Source organism: Felis catus, chromosome C1, assembly GCF_018350175.1.
Source record: "Felis catus isolate Fca126 chromosome C1, F.catus_Fca126_mat1.0, whole genome shotgun sequence".
Taxonomy (NCBI): domain Eukaryota; kingdom Metazoa; phylum Chordata; class Mammalia; order Carnivora; family Felidae; genus Felis; species Felis catus.
The window spans coordinates 3,518,504-3,543,394 of record NC_058375.1 but is presented as its reverse complement, the minus strand read 5'-3'; the positions used below and the strand labels follow the sequence as shown (position 1 = coordinate 3,543,394).

The 24,891-nt window shown below is 44.9% G+C and overlaps 2 long non-coding RNA genes across 8 annotated transcripts in view; one reads left to right on the top strand and one right to left on the bottom strand.

The window, feature by feature from the left end:
- The window catches only part of LOC123379452, a 4,760-nt gene extending 4,613 nt beyond the window's left edge, over nucleotides 1-147 (top strand). For all 5 annotated transcript variants that reach the window (XR_006583862.1, XR_006583859.1, XR_006583861.1 and 2 more), the window contains one exon: nucleotides 12-147. This is a non-coding gene — a long non-coding RNA (uncharacterized LOC123379452). The remainder of the gene's footprint in view (nucleotides 1-11) is intronic.
- LOC109502048 overlaps nucleotides 1-24,891 on the bottom strand; it is a 25,323-nt gene extending 432 nt beyond the window's left edge. The window contains exons 1-3 of one of the 3 annotated variants that reach the window (XR_002160382.3): nucleotides 24,511-24,891; nucleotides 817-998; nucleotides 107-253 (exon numbers count right to left, since the gene is read on the bottom strand). This is a non-coding gene — a long non-coding RNA (uncharacterized LOC109502048). Of the gene's footprint in view, nucleotides 1-106; nucleotides 340-816; nucleotides 999-24,510 lie in introns of those variants that run through there. The other 2 variants (XR_006583865.1, XR_006583864.1) reach the window with 2 other exon arrangements.

The following is a 24,891-nucleotide window of genomic DNA, read 5'->3' as shown; positions in this document are numbered from 1 at the left end:
TATCTGGGCAGCATTACGCCCATCCCGCCAGCCTTAGATGAAAGCAGAGGAGAGAGAAAGAGACACCAGTTAAACATAGTAGAGCCTCTCTGGTCCAACCTCCTACCTCAGGCTCTGGAATCAGCACATTCGTTGGTTCGTGAAACGGTCTTCACGCACAACGGTGGAGAAGATATTTGCAGACTCCGTTTGTGAGATCTTAAAGGGAACAGCATCTTGAAGGGCGTCGCTGCTTTGGCTTTGCAAAAAAAGTCTAATAAAAATAGCATGATGTCTTTCTTATTTTAAGTCTACATTTGTGACTTGTAGATATTCAAAAAACAAGGCTATCCCTTTTTTCTTGAAACAAAAATGTTCGTGGAACGGCGGTAGATAAAAGAGGCAAAAACGAGTTATTCTGATTGTGGTGGGAGCAGCACACCCATCCCCCCACCCCCACCCCCGACATCCGAGGCAGCTCCTAGAGCCAGATTTCCAGCCTGCTGTTAGAAATAACGGGGCCCCAGCGCCCCGTGTGCTTTAGATAGGAGCTTTCCAGAAGCTCAGGACTTCCCCTAAGAGTTCACAGCCCAATTTATTCATTAAGCCACAACAACAACAACATTTACTGAGCACCCGGCATGTGTCAGGTTTTGTTAGGTGTTTGGGACACCGTAATGGATGAGGAAAACAAGGCCCTTGCTTTATAGGGCTTACGTTTCAGTGACTGACACAGACATGCGTGCTAAGTGGTGCAAAGGAAATAAACAGATTAATTAATGACGTAGAGTGACAGGGTATGGGCTGCTTCCTTAAGACTTGTCCTCAGTGACTTACGTATTTGGACTGGACGGAGTCCTTCTCTCCCTGGTTCAATTGTTTCTCTGAGCCACGTGTCATCCGGACCAAAGCCCCAGCACTGCCCCAGGCGGGGGGTTTGGGGGGATCCTGTCCAACGATTCCTGGACGGATGCATGCCCCAGGGGTTCCCGAGGCAAAGTAGGGAGCAGAGACACCTTCTGGGAAGGATGCAGGGAGGAGGAAACATCTGTAAGACATCAGCCTTTTCTTGAGAATGATTACGGTACCACGCATGATTGTGGGCATTTGTGGACAGACCATGCATGATTGTGGGCATTTGTGGACAGACTGGGGAGGATGGGGGTTTAGGTCTTCTCTCCGGGAATTGTAGGTTGCTTATGGGGCGGGGGCGGGGGGGGGGGAGAAATTCCTCCTGGATTTGGGTCCAGGAAGACTCTCAGGGAGGCTGTTCAGCTACCAGAGCATCTGAAAAGTCAAGGTAAGTGGTTAACAAGTATTCGCCCTTCCAGCATGAGCTGAGTGCGGAAACGGCAGCCTTGATCCCACACCGGTTCCTCCTCAAGACCAGTGAGTCCTTCTTGTTCTCCGTGTGGAACTCAGGGCGGTCGGTCTCTAGGGTGGAGCGAGCACACAAAAGCATGAAAAGTTACAAGAAATTGTGGAAAAGAAACATACGGGCAGGCCTTCTCATAGAAAACTATTTTGTTCCCAACAATTATGCCCCAACCGCACTCGGATGAACCAGATTGCATGCGGTGGAAGAACTCATTATTAAACAAGCACAAACACAATAATCTGTGAGTATTTTCTAAAAGTCAGCTTTATTGAGGTATAGCTAACAGAAAGTAAATGATACCTCCCCCCGTTCCAAGGCTGAAGTCCTAACCCGTATACCCCAGAATGTGACTGTATTTGGAGACAAGGGCTTGAAAGAGGTAGTTCAGTTGAAATGATGTCATTAGGATGGGCCCTAATTCAATATGGTGGATGTCCTTACAAGAAGAGAAAATTAGGACACAGAGAAAGACCAGGTGAGGACACGGGGAGGAGACGGCCATCTACATGCCAGAGAGAGGCCGCAGGAGGTACCAACTCTGCCGACCCTTTGATCTCAGACTTCCAGCTTCCGGAAATGTCAGAAGACAAGTTTCTGTGGTTTAATCCACTCAGTGTGTGGTACTTTGTAATAGCAGCCTGAGCAAACTAAGACATCTTCAGAGCAATGCAGGTAACGAACACATCCATTACTCTAGAAGTTTCCTCATGGTGCCTTTGAATCCTTCCCCTCTGTCCCTCCTGTGGCCCCTCCCACACTATGCCTAGGCATGATAGATTAGTTTGCATTTTCTACAATTTTATAGAGATGGAATCAGATTGTATATACTCTCTGTTTTTAGGAGGGGTGGAAGTCTGGTTTCTTGCATTCAGCATAATTATTTTGAGATTCATTCACATAGTATGTATCAATAGCTCATTCCTTTTTACATTTCTGAGAAGTATTCCAGCGTGTAGATGTACCATGACTTATTCATTCACCTATTGGTGGGACAGTTTGTTGTTTCCAGTCTTTGACCATTACTAGAAAGCTACTAGAAATATCGGTGTACAAGCCTTTGGCATGAACACATGCTTATATAAATGTAAACACCTGAGTTTGGAATGGCTGAATCATGTGGTTTGACTCAAGAAATTCCCAATTATTTTCCAAAATAGCCGTACCATTTTACACATCCCTTAGTATGAGAGTTCTGGTTCCTCCATGTACACACAACACTCGTATAGAACATCTTTTCAACTGTAGACTTTGTAATAGATGTGCAGTGGGATCTCACTGTCGTTTGAATTTGCATTTCTCTGATGACTTATGACACTGAGCATCTTTTCACACTCTTCTTTGCCATCTGGATATCTTTGGTGAAGTATCTATTCAGATATTTTGTTGCTAAAAACTGGGTAATTTATTTTCTTTTTATATGTCCTTCAAGTGTTCTGGAAACTTAGTCTTTATCGGAAATATGCATCGCAACTATTGTTCTCTGGGTCTGTACCTTGTCTCTTCGTTTTATTCTGTATCTTTCAAAGAGCAGATGTTCTAAATTTTGATGAAGTCCAATTTATCAGTTTGTTATTGTGTGGATTGTGCTTTTAGTGTCGCACAAAAATCTTTGCCTACTCAAGAGCACAAAAGCTTTCTGATAGAAGGTTTTTGGTTGTACACTTTTATCAGTTTTGAGTTGACTTTTATACACTGTGCAAGGTATGAATAGAAGCTCACTTTTTTTGGTCCATGGATATCCAACTGCTCCAGCACCATTTGTTGAAAAGGTTATTCTTTCCCCACTGAATTGCCTTTGCACCTTTACTAAAAAAAAAACCCAGTTATCCATATATGTATGTGGATCTATTTCTGGGCTCTATTTTATCCCATTGATCAGTTTGTTGATACTCACGCAATAACATACTGTCTTGATTGCTGTAGCTTTATAATAAATCTTGAAAGCAACCAACTATTTTTAAAAATGGTTTCAGCTATTCTAATTTCTTCATGTGCATTTCTACATGAATTTTAGAATCAGCCTGTCAATTTCCAGCAAAAAGCGTGTTGTCATTTAGAACAAGATGGCGCTGGATGTGTAGATCTGATGGGGGGAAATCGTCGTCTTCACTCGAATGCATATTATGACCCATGCACACTGTATACCTTTCTGTTTGTTTAGGTCATCATTAATTTCACATGGCAATGTTTTATAGTTTTCTGTGTATGGATATTGCACATTTAAAAAAATCAGATTTATCCTTAAGCATTTCAGTTTTGATATTCCATGAATGGTTTATTCTTTCTGATGTTAATTTCTGATTGTTGGTGGCCAGTATATAGAAATACAATGAACTTCTGTATATTGATCTTGTGTCCTGAAATGGTTAACTAAACTCCCTTACTCATCTGGAGAATTTGTAGGGATGCACCTGTCTTGTTCCTGATACTGGTAACTTCGGTCTTCTCTCTTCTTTAGTCTGATCAGTCTGGCTAGAGGTTTATCAATTTTATTGGTCTTTTCAGAGGCCAACTTTTGGTTTCATTGATTTTTCTCCACTTTTTCCTTCTATATCACTGATTTCTGCTTTGATTCTTATTATTTCCTTTCTTCCGCTTCCTTTGGGCTTAATTTCCTCTTCTTTTTCTAGTTTCTTCAAGTGGAAGCTCAGGTCATTGATTACTGTTCAGTCTATGGATAATTATTACCCCGAGGCAAGACATTCTGTGTAGTCTCCCCCAGGCCCTGGGAAGTTGAGGTTCTCTAGACCACCTGGGGCTAATAGGCAGCATCCCTGCTCTGTGTGAGCCCTGGGTTCTCTTCTCTCCAATCTTTGGAAAGGGTTTTTTTCTGAGGACTTGAGATGTTTCCTTGCACTCATGTGCTGGCCAGTACGCAGCGGAATACTCGAGGGGACCATTTGCAGATCCCCAGAGGTCTCTATGTCTGTGAAGCTGTCTTCCCTCTGATACCCTGTCCTGCAACCTCTTCCTGCCTGGGTTTTCTGAGACTCTCAGCGAGGCTTTCTCCACCTGGGGAGTGCACAACGCTTGTCTGTGCCACGTCCTGGAAACAGGAGGCAGTCAGTGGGGGTGATTTTAGGGCTTGCCTCTTTCATTTCCCATCTCTTAGGGATCAGTTTATTGCTGGTGTCCAAAGTCTTGAATTTTTTCTGGTCTTTTGAAAATCTGAGCCGGAACATTGGTTCTTCCTGGGTCCGGAGCCTGCCAGCCTTTGTATTGGAACCACACATCGGTCATCCTGGGTGTTTAGTGTGCCAACTCATTCCCCCAGGTCCTGGGACTCGTCCACCTCCATAATCATGTGAGCCAGCTCCTTACAGTAAATCTCCTTCCATGGACACGTTGCACACACGCTCTCTGTCTCTCCTCTTGTTTCTGTCTCACTGGAGAACACTGACTACTACAGACTTTTGTTTGTTTCGGGTACGAGGGTCAGACTGGTCCCTGTGAGAAGTGCAAGGGCTGAGTCCCATTATTTCCTGATACAAAGAATTGTTTTGCGTAACGTGGATAGTGTCTCCATCTTTTGTTGACTCGGGGAAAGTTTGGGTTTTCACGGTTGGGTTTTCCCTCGAGGGAGCTCATGGCCACCTTGACAGACATGGCTGGTAGTCAGGAGTGGCAAGTTGGGGCCGGCTGGAGGGGACTCTTCCGTGGCACTGCGCTGTGAGTGGTGGGCATTCTCGGCTTTCAACTGCAAAACGCAAGCCAGATGGTACACGGTTTGCTCAAAATTTCCCAGTCCTCCCCTAGTTTGGCCAAATGGTTGCACAGCGGCTGGGGTGCTGGCCACGGAGAAGTAGAGGTGAGGCCGGCATGTTTTCTGCTGCCCTCTGCCTTGTTCGAGCAACAGCTTCAGCCCCCGTCCACGTATTACAGGCTCCATAAAGCAGGCTTGATGACACAGTTATGTTAGCTTGCTGACACGTAAAAACAGCCGACCCTGGGATTAATCAGCTCCGCGCTGGGCTCTCTGGGCACAATGGCCGTCCCGAGGAACATTGGACGGCGTGTCTGCCCTGGGTATTGCACGGACAAAAGCCATTTCTGTTCCCGAGACAGTTTTCCATGCTGCACTTACGAATTTTTATGGGTTTGTGGTGACATTTCCATTTTAATTTGCTAATTATTATTGGTGAAATTGAGAGGCAACTCCAGATTTATTACATTTCACAGTCTGTTGTGTTCCATGTATAGCTGTGAATCTTAACAGCCAGACGGCAACCTGCCCAGTGCGGCCAACGTTAACCCGCTCGGTGCCAGGGGAGCATAGCCTGCCGGGCATAGTCCTGCTCCTGCGGCCCGGGGCCCACGGGGGGGAGCAAGTTGGTAGCTCCTCCGCCCTCCCCCTTGGGCCAGACAGCTTCTTGGAGGACCAGCCACAGGGCAGAGAGCACCCTGGGCCTTCAGGGCCCCCAGCCTGGTCTTCCTCTATTCCTACAAGCATCGCTGGCCGCCCGGAAGCTCAACTCGGACATCACAGGCCGGAGCGATTCTCTGCAGCACTCCACGTGTGCCCAGGAGCGCCTTTGCACTGGCTCCACTGTGGCTGCTGTTTACAACCCTCAACACTTCTCAGTTTTCCTCTGGAATTAGATTTCTCTGGAGTGAGTGTGAGGTACATGCACACACACACACACACACACTTTTATTTAGGGTTGGCGCTATCTTTTACCATAGTTTATTCATCTATTTTAAATGTTTTTGCACCAACACCTTCCCCCACCTCTATGTGCTCCATCATTGTTTTTAAGATTTTTTTTTTAATGTTTATTTTTGAGAGAGAGAGACAGAGCATGAGTGGGGGAGGGGGAGAGAGGGAGACACAGAATGTGAAGCAGGCTCCAGGCTCCGAGCTGCCAGCACAGAGCCCGACGCGGGGCTCGAACTCATGAAATGTGAGATCATGACCTGAGCTGAAGTCGGACGCTTAACCGACTGAGCCCCCCAGGCGCTGGGTCGTTGTTTACTACGTTATCACTGTCCACCCCCCCACCCCCTCTTCATAGATGACAAACTCCTTGAGGACAGAGGCCATACTGGTTCTTCTTCCAACCCAGTTGCACAAGACTGGGGGAATAAGAAATGTGAATGCTTTGATAATTGATCATTTGGTTTATAGGTTTGCTGAAGCCTTTACAACCCAGAAGCCCTAGAGATAAATGACCAGCCCCAGAAAAGGGCTTTAGTAAATTATAGTGCTTGAAGAAACTGAATGGTGATTAAAAATTAAACTTTGGAGCCCATAATGATGTGGGGAAAAGCTTATACCTTCGAGCTAAGTGAAAAGGTACAATTAGGATACAGGTAACCTATGATTCTAACTATTTGAATATGTTATTATTTTGTTATTCGTGTAAACCCGACCTGTTCCAAAAAGAATTTAAGGCAAATGGTGCAAGTATTTCTATGGTTACACACATCTGAAAAAATTTTAGCTCTGAAAACTGTCTATTCTCTCCCCTACTGAGCGACATCTGGGAAAAGCCAGGACCGTCCCTCAGGCGGAGTCCCCGCTGTCCACGCAAGCAGCTGATGCTGGGATTCTTTGTCTCCCCAAGGGGGCTGCCTATGAAGACGGGTTTCGAAGCCCATTGTCTGCCGGGATGATAAAGCACAAACACGTCTACTCTGAGCCCTTGTGGTGAACGGGGTCTGTGTCCCCGTGAGGGCTCTGAGGGCGCCCAGGGCGTCCTCGCCAGGCCCGGTGATGCCCGTGAATGCTGCACCTGACAGAAGAGGCTGAAAACGCCCAGCTGCCTGGTGGATTAGGTCGGGCATCTGATTCTTGGCTGGCGGCTCGGAGGCAGGCGTGGCCTCACTCCTCACTCCCATCGGAGCCGTGCTGCAGCATCCTTTCCTACCCTGTGTCTCCCATCCCCGGAGCGGCCGCCACTCTGTCCGTGGCAAGACTGCTGGGTCCCCCACCTTCCAGACATCTGGGGAACTCGGCTCCCTGGCCAGAAGTGAAATCTTGAAAACCACAGGGGAGTTTTTGTCTAGCAAGGAGGCCTTGCCAAGTGTCCCCTGTGGCCTGGCAGACGGGGTGCGGTTCCCAAAGCCACTATGCTCTGGCTTGGATGCTGGGCTGGGACGTAAGCATTTAACAGGGTTTTAGAGCCTGCAGCGGCCTAGCAGGGTGACTGGGCTCTGTCTCCTCGTCTCCCCCAGAGGCTTGCACAGGGGAAGGAGTGAGACAGGTCCTCCTTGGATTTAAACAGAACCCAGGGTGGTTTGTTTCATACACCAGCTTACTCATGGGGTCCTGCCTCCAGTCGCTCTGGACCCATCTCTGGGACACCCACGGTCTCTACAGCTGCTTTGCAGTTTCTTTCCCTTGAAAGAAATCCAGGGTTTTTCTTAAGAGGACATCGTGCTCCTTACCGGGTGGAGCCCCTTATCAAAGCGTCTACAGCTGGGTGGACACGTGTAAGCCAGCTCAGAACTCTCGCAGGGGGCTTCTGAGACATGCTCAATTTGATTTCGGTGCCAGGCGCTCAAGTTTTCATTTATTTCCTGCCCCGGGGAGCGTGGTGCTTCAGTGGACAGGAGGTATCAGGACTGTAGTTATTCTGGGGGCTGTTCTGGAGGATGCCGAGGGACCACCGTCACCTACTAAGGGTTACTATGTGCACCTGTGGCTGGCCATCCTCTGCGCCATCACACAGAGGCAACAGGTGGTCTGGGCTCCGGGACCAGCGCCTCAGTCCATGTCCCAGGACGCATCTGCTACTTGCCTTGGCCAGGAAGACACGGGCTGCGCCCCTTCCACCCCAGACAGGGTGAGGGGACCGAGTTGCGTGGGCCAAAGGCTGTGATGGATGAGAGCAGACCCCCAGGCTGCAGCATGGCCACTCCAGCCGCCTGCTGATGGATTGAGAGCTAATGGCATTGCAACGCGCAGCATTGAGGAGTGCCAGGTAGCGGGAAGGAATGATTTGAGACCAGAGCACAGAAATTCGTTTGGGGGAGCCCGGGCTACCAGGTGAAGGAATCCAAGCTGTCAGCAAGCCCTCTCGGCTCCCCCTTCAGGACTGACCTAGAATATCCCCTGCTTCCCGCAGTTGGGACAACGTGGTCCAGGCCACCCCCCACCCTGTCTCTTGTCTGGATTACAGCAGCAGCACCCTAACTTGCATCCTCACTTCCACCCTGTCTCACTGTAGCCTGTTCTCAACGCAGCCAAAGGATCCTTTAAAGACCCATGTCGGTGAGGGTGTGAAGAGACGGGAACGCTCTTGCACTGTTGGTGGCAATGCGAACTGGAGCAGCCACTCCGGAGACCGGTATGGAGGCTCCTCAAAAAATTAGAAACAGAACTATGCGGCGACCCAGCAATTGCACTGCTAGGTATTTTTATCCAGAGGGTACACGAATGCTGATTCATGTCCCCATGTCGGGCTCTGTGCTGAGCCTGCGTGGGATTCTCTCTCCCTCTCCTTCTCTGTCCCTCCCCAGCTCACGCTGTCTCTGTCTCTTTCAAAGTAAACAAATAAACTTAAAAAAAGGCTGACTCGAAGGGGCACAGGCATCCCCGTCTTTATAGCAGCACTATCGACAATAGCCAAGTTATGGAAAGAGCCCAAATGTCCATCAAATGACGAATAGATGGAGATATAGTATATACACAATGCGATATGACTGGGTGATGAAAAAGAATGAAACCTTGCCATCTGCAACAGTGTGGATGGAACTAGGGTGTCCTGTGCTAAGTGAAATAAGTCGGTCAGAGAAAGACAAATATCCTATGATTTCACTCAGAGGTGGAAATTAGGAAACACAACAGGTGAACACAGGGGAAAGGAAATGTGTTATTGCTTGTGTACCCAGATTGTTAATGCCTTATAGCAAGGTCCCTATGCATGTGACACACGTATGATAATGCAAATGAAGGGAACAGGATCTGGCTGTTGGGAGAGCGGGGACAGTCGGCAGTCTCCCGGGGCCGGAAGCTGGTTCCGTTCTGGGTCCGGATCTGCCCACTGAACAGCACCTTCTCTCTCCCTTGCCCTTTCTGCTTCCTTGGCAGCAGGGCGGGTGCGTGAGCAGAAGTGTCCACGGTGGCCGGTGAAGGACGTCTGTAGGGGCCCCCGGCTGGGACATCTCCCCTGCGCCCCTCCCTTGGAGGCCAGTGCAGTTCGGGCACCCCCGGGGCCCCCAGGCAGCTGAGCTGTGGGTGCTGCAGCCTCTGTGGTGAGGAAATGCCCGGAAAAAGGAAGAAGGGGGGACCCTGTGTAACAAGCAGGCTGCCAGATCCTGCTGCTGCTTGTGGCTTCAAGCTGGCGGAGTAGACCATTGGCCAAGGCCAATGTCCAAGGACCATGTGGTGGTTTTCCAGTCTGTGGGCCGCCCGGCTCCTTGCTCTCCTTCTGCCAGAGTCTTTATTGGCCATTTCACTGCTCATTAGCGCCGCTGTTAGGACAGGGTCTGAGGGAGGTGGGGCGGGCAGAGCGGTCCCGGCTGATGCTTGCTGGAAGCCTGGCAGGCAAGCATCGGGCTATTTTCTACCATTTCTACCAGTTCCTGTGCGATTCTGTTGTTTCTGAGGGACCATGTCTTGGGAGTCGGTGCTGTGTGGCCATGTACACGGGCTCAGTCCCCATCTTGATGACCTTTCCCTTGTCTGGGAGTGGATCGGGCCACACGTGGGCGGGCTCTGGAGGCCCCTGCGGACGTGGACTGTGGCTCCCCGGCCCCCATCAGGCCCCTCCCCGGGCCCCTTCCCCTGAGGTCAGGCTGGCGGGCCCGGGCAGGGCGACTTGGCCAGAGCTCTCTGCACCTCTGGGCTCTCTCTGGGGCACGTTCATCCTCCCACTCTTGCTTCTTTCTCTTTTGGGTCGAGGCCTGTGGCTGCCAGCCGTGGACTCTCCACCCCTTGCTACACCGCACCTGTTCTCGGTCAGCCTGATCACAGGGAGACACCAATGACCCTCAGCTGTCGCCAAACCCAGTGGAACATTCTTCCCTTTTACCTGATGTTGCAGACCACTGCCTGTGCAGAGCTTTGCTCTCCTGACCTCCCGCTGCTCTCTCCTCCTGTCCCGGCCATGGGCTCCTGGCCCCTCCATGCTCCACCCCAGGGCCCGTCCTTGAGAGCTGACTCCAAGAATCTCATGCCATCGTACTCAGTCCCACCATTTGCCACCAATGCCTCCCTCCCGGTGTGCCCAGGGCTCACACAGAATCCTCCTTCTGCTATCTGCCCTGTCTTCGCGAGTGGGCCCCCAGCTGGAATTGGGAACCCTTTTGGAATCTTCTGTTCTGCTCCCTGTACATCTAGTGGTCCTTCCAGCCTTTGCTGACTCTTGAATCAGTTTCTTCCTTCCAACCCCACCTCCTTCCTTCAGCTCCGCGGGCCATCACTGACCCAGGAACATGCACCGTGGCCCCTAGCTGGTGCCCAGAGTCCTGTCTCCCTGCACAAAAGCTCCCCCAGGCTGTTTAGGGGAGACTCCAGGAGAAAGTCTCAGCGGAAGCCTTTTGTCCGGGTTCTGTGACCACAGGGGAGCAGACAAGGCACACGGGGGCTGGCGGGACAGGGACGTATGCCGTCTTCCCAACCTCCCATCCCGGCGTTAGGCCCACGAGAGCCTGTGGCAGGTAAGGAAGTTGGAGACAAAGCAAGGAAGCCTCTCTCCCTCTCACCGCCTTCAGCTCCTGGAACTGACCGCAGAGGAAGCAGATACCATGTCAGTGACCGGCATGAGGCTTCAGAAGAGGCACCAGGGACATTTTCATGCCACTCTTTCAGAGGCTGGAGAGGTCGCCGACTCCCAGGCTATTTCTCTTTGGCCTCAAAAGCCGCCTCTGTCCCACTGCTGTCGCTGTCACTTGGAATACGATCAGGGAACGTTTGTCAGATGTCTGAGCGCTTGCTATATGCAAGCGCTGTACGTGTCCTTTCTCATCGGGGCCTCCCGGTGGCCTTCCCCTTTTAGACGCTGAAGCTGAGAAGGGGAGTGAGGACCTGCTTGGGGCTTCGAAGGTAGCGAGGCGGTCGGTGGTGGCCCTGTAATTAGACCCCGAGCAGCCCGGGTCCCAGAGCCTGCGCTCCTGACCATGGAGACGTGGTGACCTTCACTGACGGTTTTTCATTGGGCTGTGTTCTTCCCCATTTCCTATCCTTTCTCACATACCTGCCTTCCGTGGAGACAGGTGACAGCTTGTCGGGGTCCTGGCTGAGGGGGGACCTGATGGTTACTCGACACCTGCTAGGTGCCAGGAGCTTTACAGATGTGCCTCATTCTGTCTCCGCAGAGCCCTGTGCACGCTGATTGCAAACTGCCTGAAACAGGGGCCTTTCCCCCCCACCTGAATCCTGCCATTTCCCGGCGTGTGGGGAACTCCTAATATTTAGTGCACGTTCAGTTCTGTTACGACTCCCACTCACTGCCAAGGAACCTGGGGCTTGGGTCACAGCTGTGGTGCGGCCTCTCCCAGACTGCAGGCCCGCACCCACCCCTGACCAGTCCTCCATTCCAAAGAAGCTGCTAGATTCCCTCTTCTCGGTGACATTCGGCCAAGAAACAGATTTCTCTTTCCCCAGGCAGCACAGCCCGGCTGACCATTAAACATTATTCCTTCCTGATATCTTTTACCACGATTTATTTGGTGGTTTGATGGGCAAAAAAAGATTCCTGGTCCGTACCTTTAATGTAACGAGGACATTAGGGATGCGTAATGGAGGTGGAAATCACTTTCTAATACATAAAACATAAATATAGCAAAAGTGCACAAATGAGCTATAACTCTTCCTTCTTTTCATGGTCAATAATAAAAAAAAAAGCCCCAATCTTTCCTCATTAATTTGGACCAGGATGAAACTGTGGGGCTGCTGATTTTTCAAAGTGCTTTCTGCAAAATAATGAGGCTGTTTATTAACATCCAGGAGGCGAGGGAGGGCTCGTAGCTACGACAGTTTCTATAGTAACTGCAAGAAAAGGGAGGCACAGCTGGAGAAATCTGTGCCACCCTCCCCCCCTACCCCTTGGTAGCAAGGGGCAGGCCTGGGGACCCCGGGCTAAGTGACGAGGTCACTTGGGGCTGTGTCCCTTTGGTTGGTCTTCAGGAGGAAGGCAGAGGGTTTTAGGGTTTGGTAAAAGTAGCGTTGATAAGAAGGGACATTGGCTTTACGCTTGTAAATGGCGTGTGATGTCTTAGAGACATGGTTGTGTGTGGACTTGTCTATAAAAAAGGCTAAAAGCAGGTTCTTGAACATCACTTCACACTCCCCGTGATGGCTACAATCAAAAAGGTAGACCACAGCGAGTGCCGGTGAGGGTGTGAATAAACCAGAGCCCTCCTACATGGCTGGTGGGGAGAGGGAAATAGAGCAGCCCCTTTGGAAAACGGTCTGGCGGGTCCTCAGAAAGTAAATCATAAAGTTTCCATAAGACTGGACAGTCTCACGTCTACGAACACAGCAGAAAGAAATGAAAGCATATGTCCACACAAAAACTCGTGCAAGAACGTTCACAGCAGCACCGTTCACGATAGCCCCCAAGTGGAAACGACCTGAATGTCCATCAACTGATACACGGGTAAAGAAAATGTGGTCTATCCATATGTTGGGATACTGTGGAGACACAGGAAGGCATGAAATCCTGATGCCCTGCAGCACAGATGACACATGGAAACGTTATGCTAAGTGGAAGAAGCCAGTCACCAAAGACCACAGATTGCATTAGTGTCCTGAGGCCACCGTAACAAAACGCCACAGACCAGTGGCTTAAACAGCAGAAATGCAGTCCCTTATGGGTTCCGGAGGCCAAAAGTCTGAAGTCAAGGTGCCGGTAAGGCTGGTTTCTTTAGAGGGTTGTGAGGGAGAATCTATTTCACGCTTTTTTTCCTGGCTTCTGGTGGCTTGCTGGCCATCTTTGGTGGATGGTCTTCTCCCTGTGTGGGTCTTTGTCCAAATTTCCACTTTTTATCAGGACAGAAGTTATACTGGACCAGGCATGCACTTTGCTCCATGATGATCTCATCTTAACTAATTTCCTGGGGAATGACCTGATTTCCATGCAGGATCACATTCTGAGATACTGTGAGTTAGGACTTCAGTGCAGGAAATTTGGGGGTACACATCCCCAATCAGATTCTGTTTATAGGAAATGTCTGGAATACGCAAATCCACAGAGGTGGAAAGTAGCCCAGTGGTTGCCAAGGCTGGGAAGGTTTGTGGGAAGTGGAGAGTGATTGCCAATGTGGGTAGGGGTTTACTTTTTTAGGGGTGACAAACACATCCTAAAGTTGATTGTGGTGTTGGCCATGCAACTCTGTCAATGTACTAAAAGCACTGAGTTGTAAAATTTAAATTGGTGAATTCTATGGTATTTGAATTCTATCTCATTAAAAGGAGATCCTTGAACATCTGAGAAAAGGAGTGTTTTCTTTGCAGTTAAATGCCTGGCAGCCTTTCTTCATTGCTGCTTAAAAATTTTTTTTTAAAGGTTTATTTATTTTTGAGAGACAGAGAGACAGACTGCAAGTCGGAGAGGGGCAGAGAGACAGGGAGAAACAGAATTGGAAGCAGGTTCTAGGCTCTGAGCTGTCAACACAGAACCTGACGCGGGGCTCGAACCCATGGACCGCAAGATCATGACCTGAACCGAAGTCAGTTGCCCACCCAGGCGCCCCTCTCATTGCTGCTTTGACTAGTGCCTATACAGACTGTTTCAGCCTCCCTTGGTGCCCTGGCCACACTGTTCCCACTGCTTGGGATGGTTCCTCGTTGCCCTTTTTTGTCCTGACCATCTTCTACAGTCTAGTAGAAGTCTACTCCCCTCCCCAAACCTTTCCTGATGACTAGTTTCCCCTGAGTCCTTTCTTCCCTGAGTTTCTATAGTATATAACTTTGGGTCTTGGGTCTCAGTGGGTTACCTGCCTTATTCTCTGGTTGTTTATGAGTCCCCTGCCTTTCCAAATAGATCGCACATTGCTCTAGGGCAAGGACTGTGGGTCCTGCACCTGTAAGCCCTGTGGTGTTCAGGTGAGAGTGGGGTATGTATACCTTTAATAATGTGGTAATTTGACTCATCGATCACACCAAAGAGAAAACATCCCTGGCCCTGACTCAGGGAGCAGATCCATACAAGAGCACATAACTGATTTGCTCATGACTCATTGAATCATGGTGTGACCTGCTCATAGTTGCTGTGAGCCACTACTACTCGCTTCTACTCAGAGAGGTCCCTCTCTTTTAGAGGGAGCTCCTAGCTGCATGAATACCCGAGGCCCCCTATAACGCAGGATGGGCTGGCCCTGGGGACATCATTCCCAATATAGGAGAACCATTGATCCTCTATCCGGTGTGGTCTGCTCCTTGAAAGCCTATTGTCAGGGAAGTAACTTTGTCATGGTCCTTTGTATAGCTTTTCCTTCCCTGCTTGGGGGTCCCTGGAATCTCCCTATCTGTCCAGACAGCTTAGATTTCTATCTTGATTTCAACTGACTGATAAAAAATATCAACTTAGTGGATGATTCATTTATATCTTAATCCCCAGTTCCAAAAGCTTGGAAAAGCTTTCTAGCTCAAAGTCTTAGGCATTCTAATGGAATGTTTCCCAAGAGATGGCATTTCAGGAAGGAGGGAAGATTTCGTTGGAGACACAGAGTGCTTTACATTATTCCTACTTATTAGGCTGGAGAGACCCCACCATCAACGTTTCCTCTCTTGAAACCCTCTCTGCCAATTTTAAACCATATTTCCCCCAAATATTTCATGAACTCTAATGTATAAAGCAGACAAAAGAGGGTATTTCTGGTCAGGTTGACACTATAAGTATACACTTCAAGTGCAGACCAAAATCTAAGAAAATATAAAAATGGGAATAGCCAAAATAATATTGAAGAAGAAAACCAAGGTGGGAGGGAGGCATCACAATCCCAGACTTTAGACTCTCCTACAAAGCTGTAATCATCAAGACAGTATAGAATTGGACCCACAAACCTTTGACAAACCCAACTAATCTTTGACAAAGTAGGAAAGAGTATCCAATGGAAAAAAGACAGTCTCTTTAGCAAATGGTGCTGGGAGAACTGGACAGCAACATGCAGAAGAATGAAACTAGATACTGTCTTACACCATTCACAAAAATAAACTCAAAATGGATGAAGGACCTGAATGTGAGACAGGAAACCATCAAAGCCCTAGAGGAGAAAGCAGGAAAAAACCTCTTTGACCTCAGCTGCAGCATTTTTTTACTCAACACATCTCCAAAGGCGAGGGAATTAAAAGCAAAAATGAGCTATTGGGACCTCATCAAGATAAAAAGCTTCTGCACTGCAAAGGGAACAATCAACAAAACTAAAAGGCAACTGACGGAATGGGAAAAGATATTTGCAAATGACATATCGGATAAAGGGCTAGTGTCTAAAATCTATAAAGAACTCACCAAACTCCACACCCAAAAAACAAATAATCCAGTGAAGAAATGGGCAGAAGACATGAATAGACACTTCTCCAAAGAAGACATCCAGATGGCCAACAGGCACACGAAAAGATGCTCAACGTCACTCCTCATCAGGGAAATACAAATCAAAACCACATTGAGATACCACCTCACGCTGATCAGAATGGCTAAAATGAACAAATCAGGAGACTATGGATGCTGGCGAGGTTATGGAGAAATGGGAACCCTCTTGCACTGTTGATGGGAATGCAAACTGGTGCAGCCACTCTGGAAAACAGTGTGGAGGTTCCTCAAAAAATTAAAAATAGAACTACCTTATGACTCAACAATAGCACTGCTAGGAATTTACCCAAGGGATACAGGAGTGCTGATGCATGCAGGCACATGCACTCCATTGTTTATAGCAACACTTTCAACAATAGCCATATTATGGAAAGAGCCTAAATGTCCATCAACTGACGAATGGATAAAGAAGATGTGGTTTAGATATACAATGGAATACTACTTGGCAATGAGAAAGAATGAAATCTGGCCCTTTGTAGCAACGTGGATGGAACTGGAAAGTGTTATGCTAAGTGAAATAAGTCATACAGAGAAAGACAGAGACCATGTTTTCACTCATATACGGATCCTGAGAAACTTAACAGAAGACCGTGCGGGAGGGGAAGGGGAAAAAAGTTACAGAGAGGGAAGGAGGCAAACCATAAGAGGCTCTTAAATACTGAGAATAAACTGAGGGTTGAAGGGGGGGAGGGGGAAAGTGGGTGATAGGCATTGAGGAGGGCACCTGTTGGGATGAGCACTGGGTGTTGTATGGAAACAAATTTTACAATAAATTATATTAAAAAATATAAACTGCTGCTTTTGTCTATAAAAAATGGGAAAGTCACAGAGGCATAGCCATCATAGAAAAAGACGTTAAGACATATTTCTCAATAGTCGATAGAACAAGCAGACAAAATAATCTGTCAGGATATGGAAGATCTGAACAACGCAATTAATCAAATTGACCTAATTGACATAAATAAAACCCTGCACCCAACAAAGACAGAATGTGCCTGCTTTTCACTTGAATAAATGAACATGAGTCATTTGCCCAAATTGACTGTACAGTAGCTCATAAAGCAAGGCTTAACCATTTTCAAAGAATTGAAATAATTCAGAGAATGTTCTCTGACCACAGTGCAATTAAGCTAGAAAATCAATGGCAAAAAGATAACTAGAAAATCTCCAACTGCTTAGTAATTAAGCCACACACTTATAAGTCACCTATGGTTCAAAAAAGAAATCACAATGGAGATTCAGAAATTAGAAAATATTTTTAACTAAATGGCATTGAAGACACATCATATTATACTTGTAGATTATAACTAAAGTAGTACTTAGAGAGAAATTTATAGCCTTATATAGAAAAGAAGAAAGGCTGAAAAATCAATAACTTCAGCTCTCATTTTAAGAAGCAAGAAAAAGAAAATCAAGCCAACTCCAAAGAAAACAGAAGGGAAGGAATTATAAAGACAAAAGCATAAATAAATGTAATAGAAAGCAAGTATACAATAGAGAATACCAATAGAGTCAAAAGTAGATTATTTGAGAACATCAGTAAAACTGATAAACTCCTAATAAAACTAATCAAGAACAAAAGAGAGAAAACACTTACCAATATGAGGAGTGAAAAAAGGGAAAGGAAGAATTCTGCAGATGTTACAAATGTTAATGTAGAAATAATGTAGAAAAAAAAGAAAATATTATGGACATATATCTGCTGAAGACTGTGTGTACCAAATATATAAGGAATTCTTATGACTCAGTTGTAAAAGAACCCAGTTGAAAATGGGCAAAAGGTTTGAACTGACATTTTACCAAAGATGATATACCAATGGCAAATGCACACATGAGAAGATGTTCAATATCATTAGACACAAAAGTTAAAACTAAAATCACGGTGAAATACTACTACACACCCACCAGACTGGCTGAAATTAAAAAGACTCTCCATACCAGCGGTTGGCAAGGATGAAGAATAACTCTGACACAAAAATATTAACTTTAAGTAGACCATTACAGGTTAGGTACAAATAGTGTAATCCACTGATCAAGCACTAAAAATAATACAAAAGAGTATAACCAAAAATCCAATAGAAAAAATAAAATGAAAAAAAAAACTATGAAGCATTAAAATAGTCCAAAAGAAGGCAGAAAAATGAGAAGAAATTAACAAAAAACATAGGAGACCAACAAGATAAATAACATGGGTAAGCTACGTTCAACCATACCAATAATCACATTAAGTGTATGTGGCTAAATAACCAAATAAAAGGCAGAGATTGTTAGATTGGATAAAAATATGATACCCAGTTATATATTATTTACAAGAAATCCACTTTTTTTCAATATATGAAGTTTATTGTCAAATTGGTTTCCATACAACACCCAGTGCTCATCCCAAAAGGTGCCCTCCTCAATACCCATCACCCACCCTCCCTTCCCTCCCACCCCTCATCACCCTTCAGTTTGTTCTCAGTTTTTAAGAGTCTCTTATGCTTTGGCTCTCTCCCACTCTAACCTCTTTTTTTTTTTTTTCCTTCCCCTCCCCATGGGTTTCTGTTAAGTTTCTCAGGATCCACATAAGAGTGAAAACATATGGTATCTGTCTTTCTCTGTATGGCTTATTTCACTTAGCATAACACTCTCCAGTTCCATCCATGTTGCTACAAAGGGCCAGATTTCATTCTTTCTCATTGCCATGTAGTACTCCATTGTGTATATAAACCACAATTTCTTTATCCATTCATCAGTTGATGGACATTTAGGCTCTTTCCATAATTTGGCTATTGTTGAGGGTGCTGCTATAAACATTGGGGTACAAGTGCCCCTATGCATCAGTACTCCTGTATCCCTTGGGTAAGTTCCTAGCAGTGCTATTGCTGGGTCATAGGGTAGGTCTATTTTTAATTTTTTGAGGAACCTCCACACTGTTTTCCAGAGTGGCTGCACCAATTTGCATTCCCACCAACAGTGCACGAGGGTTCCTGTTTCTCCACATCCTCTCCAGCATCTATAGTCTCCTGATTTGTTCATTTTGGCCACTCTGACTGGTGTGAGGTGATATCTGAGTGTGGTTTTGATTTGTCTTTCCCTGATGAGAAGTGATGTTGAGCATCTTTTCATGTGCCTGTTGGCCATCTGGATGTCTTCTTTAGAGAAGTGTCTATTCATGCTTTCTGCCCATTTCTTCACTGGGTTATTTGTTTAAGAAATCCACTTTAAATATACAGATATAAATAGGCCAAAAGTAAAATAATAGAAAAATATATTTCACACGAAAAGCAATACAGAGAAAGCTGGGGTGGTTACACTAATACCTGACAAAGTCAACTTCAACACGAGGAATACTTCCAGGAAAAAAGAGAGACTGTGCACAATTATGCAGGGTCAATTCACCAAGAAGACCTAATAATTCTAAGTAGCTGCTCACATTACAATAAGGCTTTAAAATGTAGGAAGCAAAAACACAGAACTGAAAGGAAAAATAAACAACCCACAATTATATTCAGACACTTCAAAACTCTTTTCTCAGCAATTGATAAAGCAAATAGAAAATCAATAAGAATACAAAAGACCTGAGGAACACTTCCAACCGATATGACCTAGGGATATTTGCAGAGTTTTATAACTCAAAAGCAGTAGAATTCACACTCTTAGTAAGTGCTTCTGGAACATTCATGAAGATAAACCCTATTCTATGAAAAACCTTAGTAGATTCCAAAGATTTAAAAGAGTTGAAATAATAGAAATTATCTTTTCTGATCCTAAAGATTTAAGCTAAAAATCAATAAAAGAAGGGTATCAGGAAAATCTTGGAAACTAAGCACATATTGCTAAATAACCTTGGGGCGAAAAAGAAGACAAAAAGGAAGTTAGAAAATATTTCAAACTGAGTAAAACTAAGAATGCAACATATCAAAATTTGTGAATGCAGCTAGAGCAGAGCTTAGGGGGAAGTTTCAAGCATTAAAATTAATTAATTAAATACTAAAAATGATTCAATTGATTCAACATTTAGTTAATTATATCAGTTAAATGAAAGACCTTAAATCAATCACCTAAGTTTTCACTCTAAGAAAATGGAAAAAAAAAAAGAGCAAATTAAATGGAAAATTATAGGTGGAGGAAAACAATAAAGAGAATAAAACAATGAAACAGAAAATAGAAAGAGTAATAGAAAAAAGCAATGAAACCAAAAGTTGTTTTTTATTTAAAAGATCAGCAAAGGGGCGCCTGGGTGGCGCAGTCGGTTAAGCGTCCGACTTCAGCCAGGTCACGATCTCACGGTCCGTGAGTTCGAGCCCCGCGTCAGGCTCTGGGCTGATGGCTCGGAGCCTGGACCCTGCTTCCGATTCTGTGTCTCCCTCTCTCTCTGCCCCTCCCCCGTTCATGCTCTGTCTCTCTCTGTCCCAAAAATAAATAAACGTTGAAAAAAAAATTAAAAAAAAAAAAATAAAAGATCAGCAAAATCGGTAAAATTCAAGTGGGACTAAAGAAGGATGACAGAGAAGAGACACCAGTGGCCAGCGTCATGAATGTAAGAGCAGAGCCACTGAAGACACTACAATCACTGAAAGATGATAGGGGAATATTATAAACAATTTTATGCCCATACATTTGACAATTTGGGGAAAAAAATGTATCAATTGCCCGAAGGACACAAACTACCTAAGTTCACTCAGGAAGAAGTAACCTGAATAGTCATATGTCTATTAAAGAAATTGAATCTGTAGTTAAAAATCTTGCTATAAAACTCCAGGCTTGGTCAGCATGATAGGCGGATTCTACAATATATTTAAACAAAAATTAATACTAACTCTGTACAAACTCGTTCAGAAAACAGAAGAGGAGGGAACCCTTCTGAACTTAGACTCATACCACTTGATTTCAAGACTTGCTACAAAGCTAAAATCATTAATACATCACCATGCTGATGAAAAAAATAGTGCAGAGTGTCCAGAAGGAGATCCACACGAATATGGCTGATTGATTTTGACAAAGGCGCAAAGACAAGTCAAAGGAGAAAGGAGAATCTTTTCAATTAATGATGCTGGAACCACTGGGATCCATGTGCAAGATGCCTCTCCCCAAAACCCCAAACCTGAACACATCCTTTTCTCCTTATAATCCCTAAATGTAAAACCTAAAACCTTACAATTTATAGAGCAATGCTGTTCCATATCCGTGTTTTCCAGTATGGGAGCCACCAGACACTTGTGGCTCTTGAGTAATTGAAATGTGGCTAGTGAGACCTAAGAACTAAATTTTAAACTTTACTTAAGTTAATTTAAATTATACAACCCCATGTAGTAGCTACCGTATTAGACAATGGAGGTTCAGAAGAAAACGCTGGAGAAAATTTTGTGTCACTGGACTAAGCAAAAGTTCCTCAAAGATGACACTAAAAATATGATCCAAACAAGAAAAAATGGATACTTCCTGTTTTATCAAAATTAGAAATTTCTCTAAGAAAGACTTTTAAGAGAATGGAAAGACAAGTGATGGACTGGGAGGAGGTATTTGCAAGTCACATATATGACAAATGGCTTGTATTCAGAATATGTAGAGAATTCTCAAACTCAATCAAAAGAAGACATCTCAATAAAAAATGGGCAAAAGATTTGAATGGATACTTCATCACAGAATATATGTAAAAAGCAAACAAGTACACGGAAAAGCCTCAATGTCACTAGTTATGATCAGAAATGCAATTTAAAACCATCACAAGATGCCGCTACATGCCTTTTAGAATGGTTAAAAGGAAACAAAGAAACAAACAAGCTGACAATACCAAGTGTTGACGGGGATACGAAGCAACCGCAATTGTCACATGTGACTAGTTGCAGGAACGCATGATGGTACTGATGCTTTGGGAAACATTTGGGCACTTTATCATGAAGTTAAATACAAATTCATTGTATGACCCAGCAGTCCCACTCTTGGTATTTACCCAAAAGGAATGAAACCATATGTTCACAAAACATGCATCCAAGAATGTCGACATCAATTTTGTTGGTACTGTCCCCAAATTGGAAACAGTTTAAGTATCCATCAATAGGTGATTGGGAAAAGTGTGGTATATCCATACGTTGGGATACTTCTCAGCAAACAAAACAAAACAAAGCACCCCCCCAAATCAAAACCCCCCCAAAAACTACTGATGCATGCAACAACATATTTGAAACTCAAAAATGTCATGCTGACCAAGAGTCCATGCTAATCCTATTTTATATGAAATTTGAAAACTGGCAAAAATAATCTGTGGTGATAGAAAACATACCTGTGGTTGCCTGTTGGAGTGGGATACCTGTGGATGGGGAATGATTGAAGGGGGCATAAGAGAACTTTCTAAGATGATCTATCTAAACATCCATCTTGATTGATAAATTGTACGAAATGTATATCTTGACTGAGGTGTTCATAACATTGGCATATATACTTGTCAAATTCAAAGTTATTGAATTTTAGGCTTAAGATCTAGGCAAAATGCTAAATTTAAATTTTTCATTGATTAAAATAAATGAGAGGAATATCCATTCACAGATTTGAAATGATCTCCAGAATAAATTATTAAATGGAAAAACTCAAGGTGGGAACCTATGAACATTTTTGTTGTTTTTGAATAAAACTAGTAAGATTACCTCTTTAAAAAAAGATCACCCCTGAAGGCACAGATGAAAAACAGAGGACATGACAGGAAGAAAGTGATCCTTTTCTGAATTTATCTTGTTCTATAGTTTTTGCCTAGGTATCATGTATAAAATTAAATTCATAAATACGTTTAAAAAATTCCAAAAGAAATGAAAATTGGAAATAGGGAAAGAGCTGCACAATATATTGCTTATTAACATATATATCTAATAATACTGTGTTATACACTTGGAAGTTGCTAAGACAGTAGATCCCCCACCAAAAAGAAATGGTAATAACATGATGTGGTGTAGGTGCTAGCTAATGCTACGACAGCAATCATGTTGTAATACAGGAGTATCGAATCAACACATTGTACACCTTAAATGTGCACAGCATCTGTGCCAACTAAATCTCAACAGAGCTGGGAAAAAAACGAAATAGTGGAAAGAATTATTTCATGTCATTTCAGAATACTGTACTGTGATCATATATCCTTACTTGATACACTGATTCACGCAAAGGACAAGTAGTGTTGCCAAGAAATCTTAAATTTCATTTTGAAAGTCTTATTATTTTTAGTAATATTGGTATTACTCTTTAAAATATTATATAAGAAAATAAAGCAAGTTCATAAATTACGTTCATATTTTTAAGGTCCAAGATTTCTAGTGGATAAAAGAGAGAGACATCATTATGAAATCAAAGAAATTAAATAAAACCCATCTACTGGGAAGTTTGCGTTGGAAATATCAGTATGATCTTACACTATCTTTGGTCTTCATAAAATGTGAGAGTTGGTGCTACCTGCTAAAAATGCCCAGAAGCGAAAAACATCCTTAGCATCAGGGCTGTGGTGTCTGTATCCCAATCCTTATGAACAGGAACTGTGGTCTGAGAAAAGAAGTCTGATTCCAGAGGCACCTGGGTGGCTCACTTGGTTAAGTGTCTGATGCTTGGTTTCAGCTCAGCTCATGATCTCATGGTTCGTGGGTTCGAGCCCCGCACTGGACTCTGAGCTGACAGCACAGAGCCTGCTTGGGATTTTCTCTCTCTCTCTCTCTGCCTCTTTCTCTGCCCCTCTCCTCTCATGCTCTATCTCCCTCTCAAAATAAGTAAACATTTAAAAAAGAGTCTGATTCGGGGCGCCTGGGTGGCTCAGTCCGTTAAGCATCCGACTTCGGCTCAGGTCATGATCTTACAGTTTGTGAGTTCAAGCCTCACGACAGGCTCTGTGCTGACTGCTCAGAGCCTGAAGCCTGCTTCCGATTCTGTGTCTCCCTCTCTCTCTGCTCCTCCCCTGTTCTCTTTCTCTCTCTCTCAAAAATAAATAAACATTATAAAAATTTTTTTAAAGAGTCTGATTCCAGTTCTGGGGCAGGAAATATACAAGATGTGCCTGCCGTAGAACAATGGTATATGCCCCAAACCGGGGAAGTTATTAAAGACTATTGGGGTTCTATCAAAGAATACAGGAGCCAATGACAGGACTTCCGTTGGCCAAAGATGGGACTATCTGAGCCTGAAATATAATGATGGCAATGTGTGCAATACATAAAACCCCATAAGTTTATAATGTTCCCAAAAGAGGAAGCAGAGTAGGGACAAAACAAGAGCGTTAGAGATGAGCAGGGAGGGCTGGGGGAGAAGGAAAGTTCATTGGCAACATGAAATTCTTACTCTGAAAATAAGCAATGAAAGGGAGATAATTAAGCATTTGTTCTTTCTCTCCTCTAAGAATTGGATTGCTTTGGTTGATGAGAGAAAGTGAAGAGAAAAAAATCTTAGTTAATAAGTGGTGGAAGGCTCGTCAGGATCAGAAAATAACCATTTTTCATTCCCCAGTGGAATAATCGATTCAGGCAAAGATGGCCAACGGGTGGGTGGGGTGGGGGGCATTGCATGAAAGGCACAGAACGGTAGGGGACTTGCCCCAGGTCACACAGCTAATGTGTGGCAGATGTAAGATTGGAGCCCAGCCTGTCTGGCTGTAGTAGCCATGGTTGTAACCGTTGTACCATTTTGCCGCGTAAAATGGTGATAGTGGTTAAAATTACTCACTGGTTCAACAGGTCCTGATGGGGTTCTACTACCTGTGAGCACAGCACACACAGTTCCTGCTCTCCTGAGGATCACACCCTTGGGGGCTGAAATCCAGGTGTGTGGGTGTGTGGGTGCTCGTTAGGCTGCGATCTGCATTTTGCTGGAGGTTGGAAAGTTTCCATAATAAAAATAAAAAGCAAATAAGAGATTAAATTCGTATTTTGTTGGCATCAATTTGTCTTAGTAGCTGAGATTCACAACGTTTACTTCTCATCAAGTCAGAATGGAGCGATGTTGATGCACGTGACATCTGAAGCCAGCGGGAGGGGTGGGGTTTGGGAGCCCCTTCAGCATCCGACTTATTTCCAAAGCTTCCTGAGTTGGACCTTGGCAGGAAAG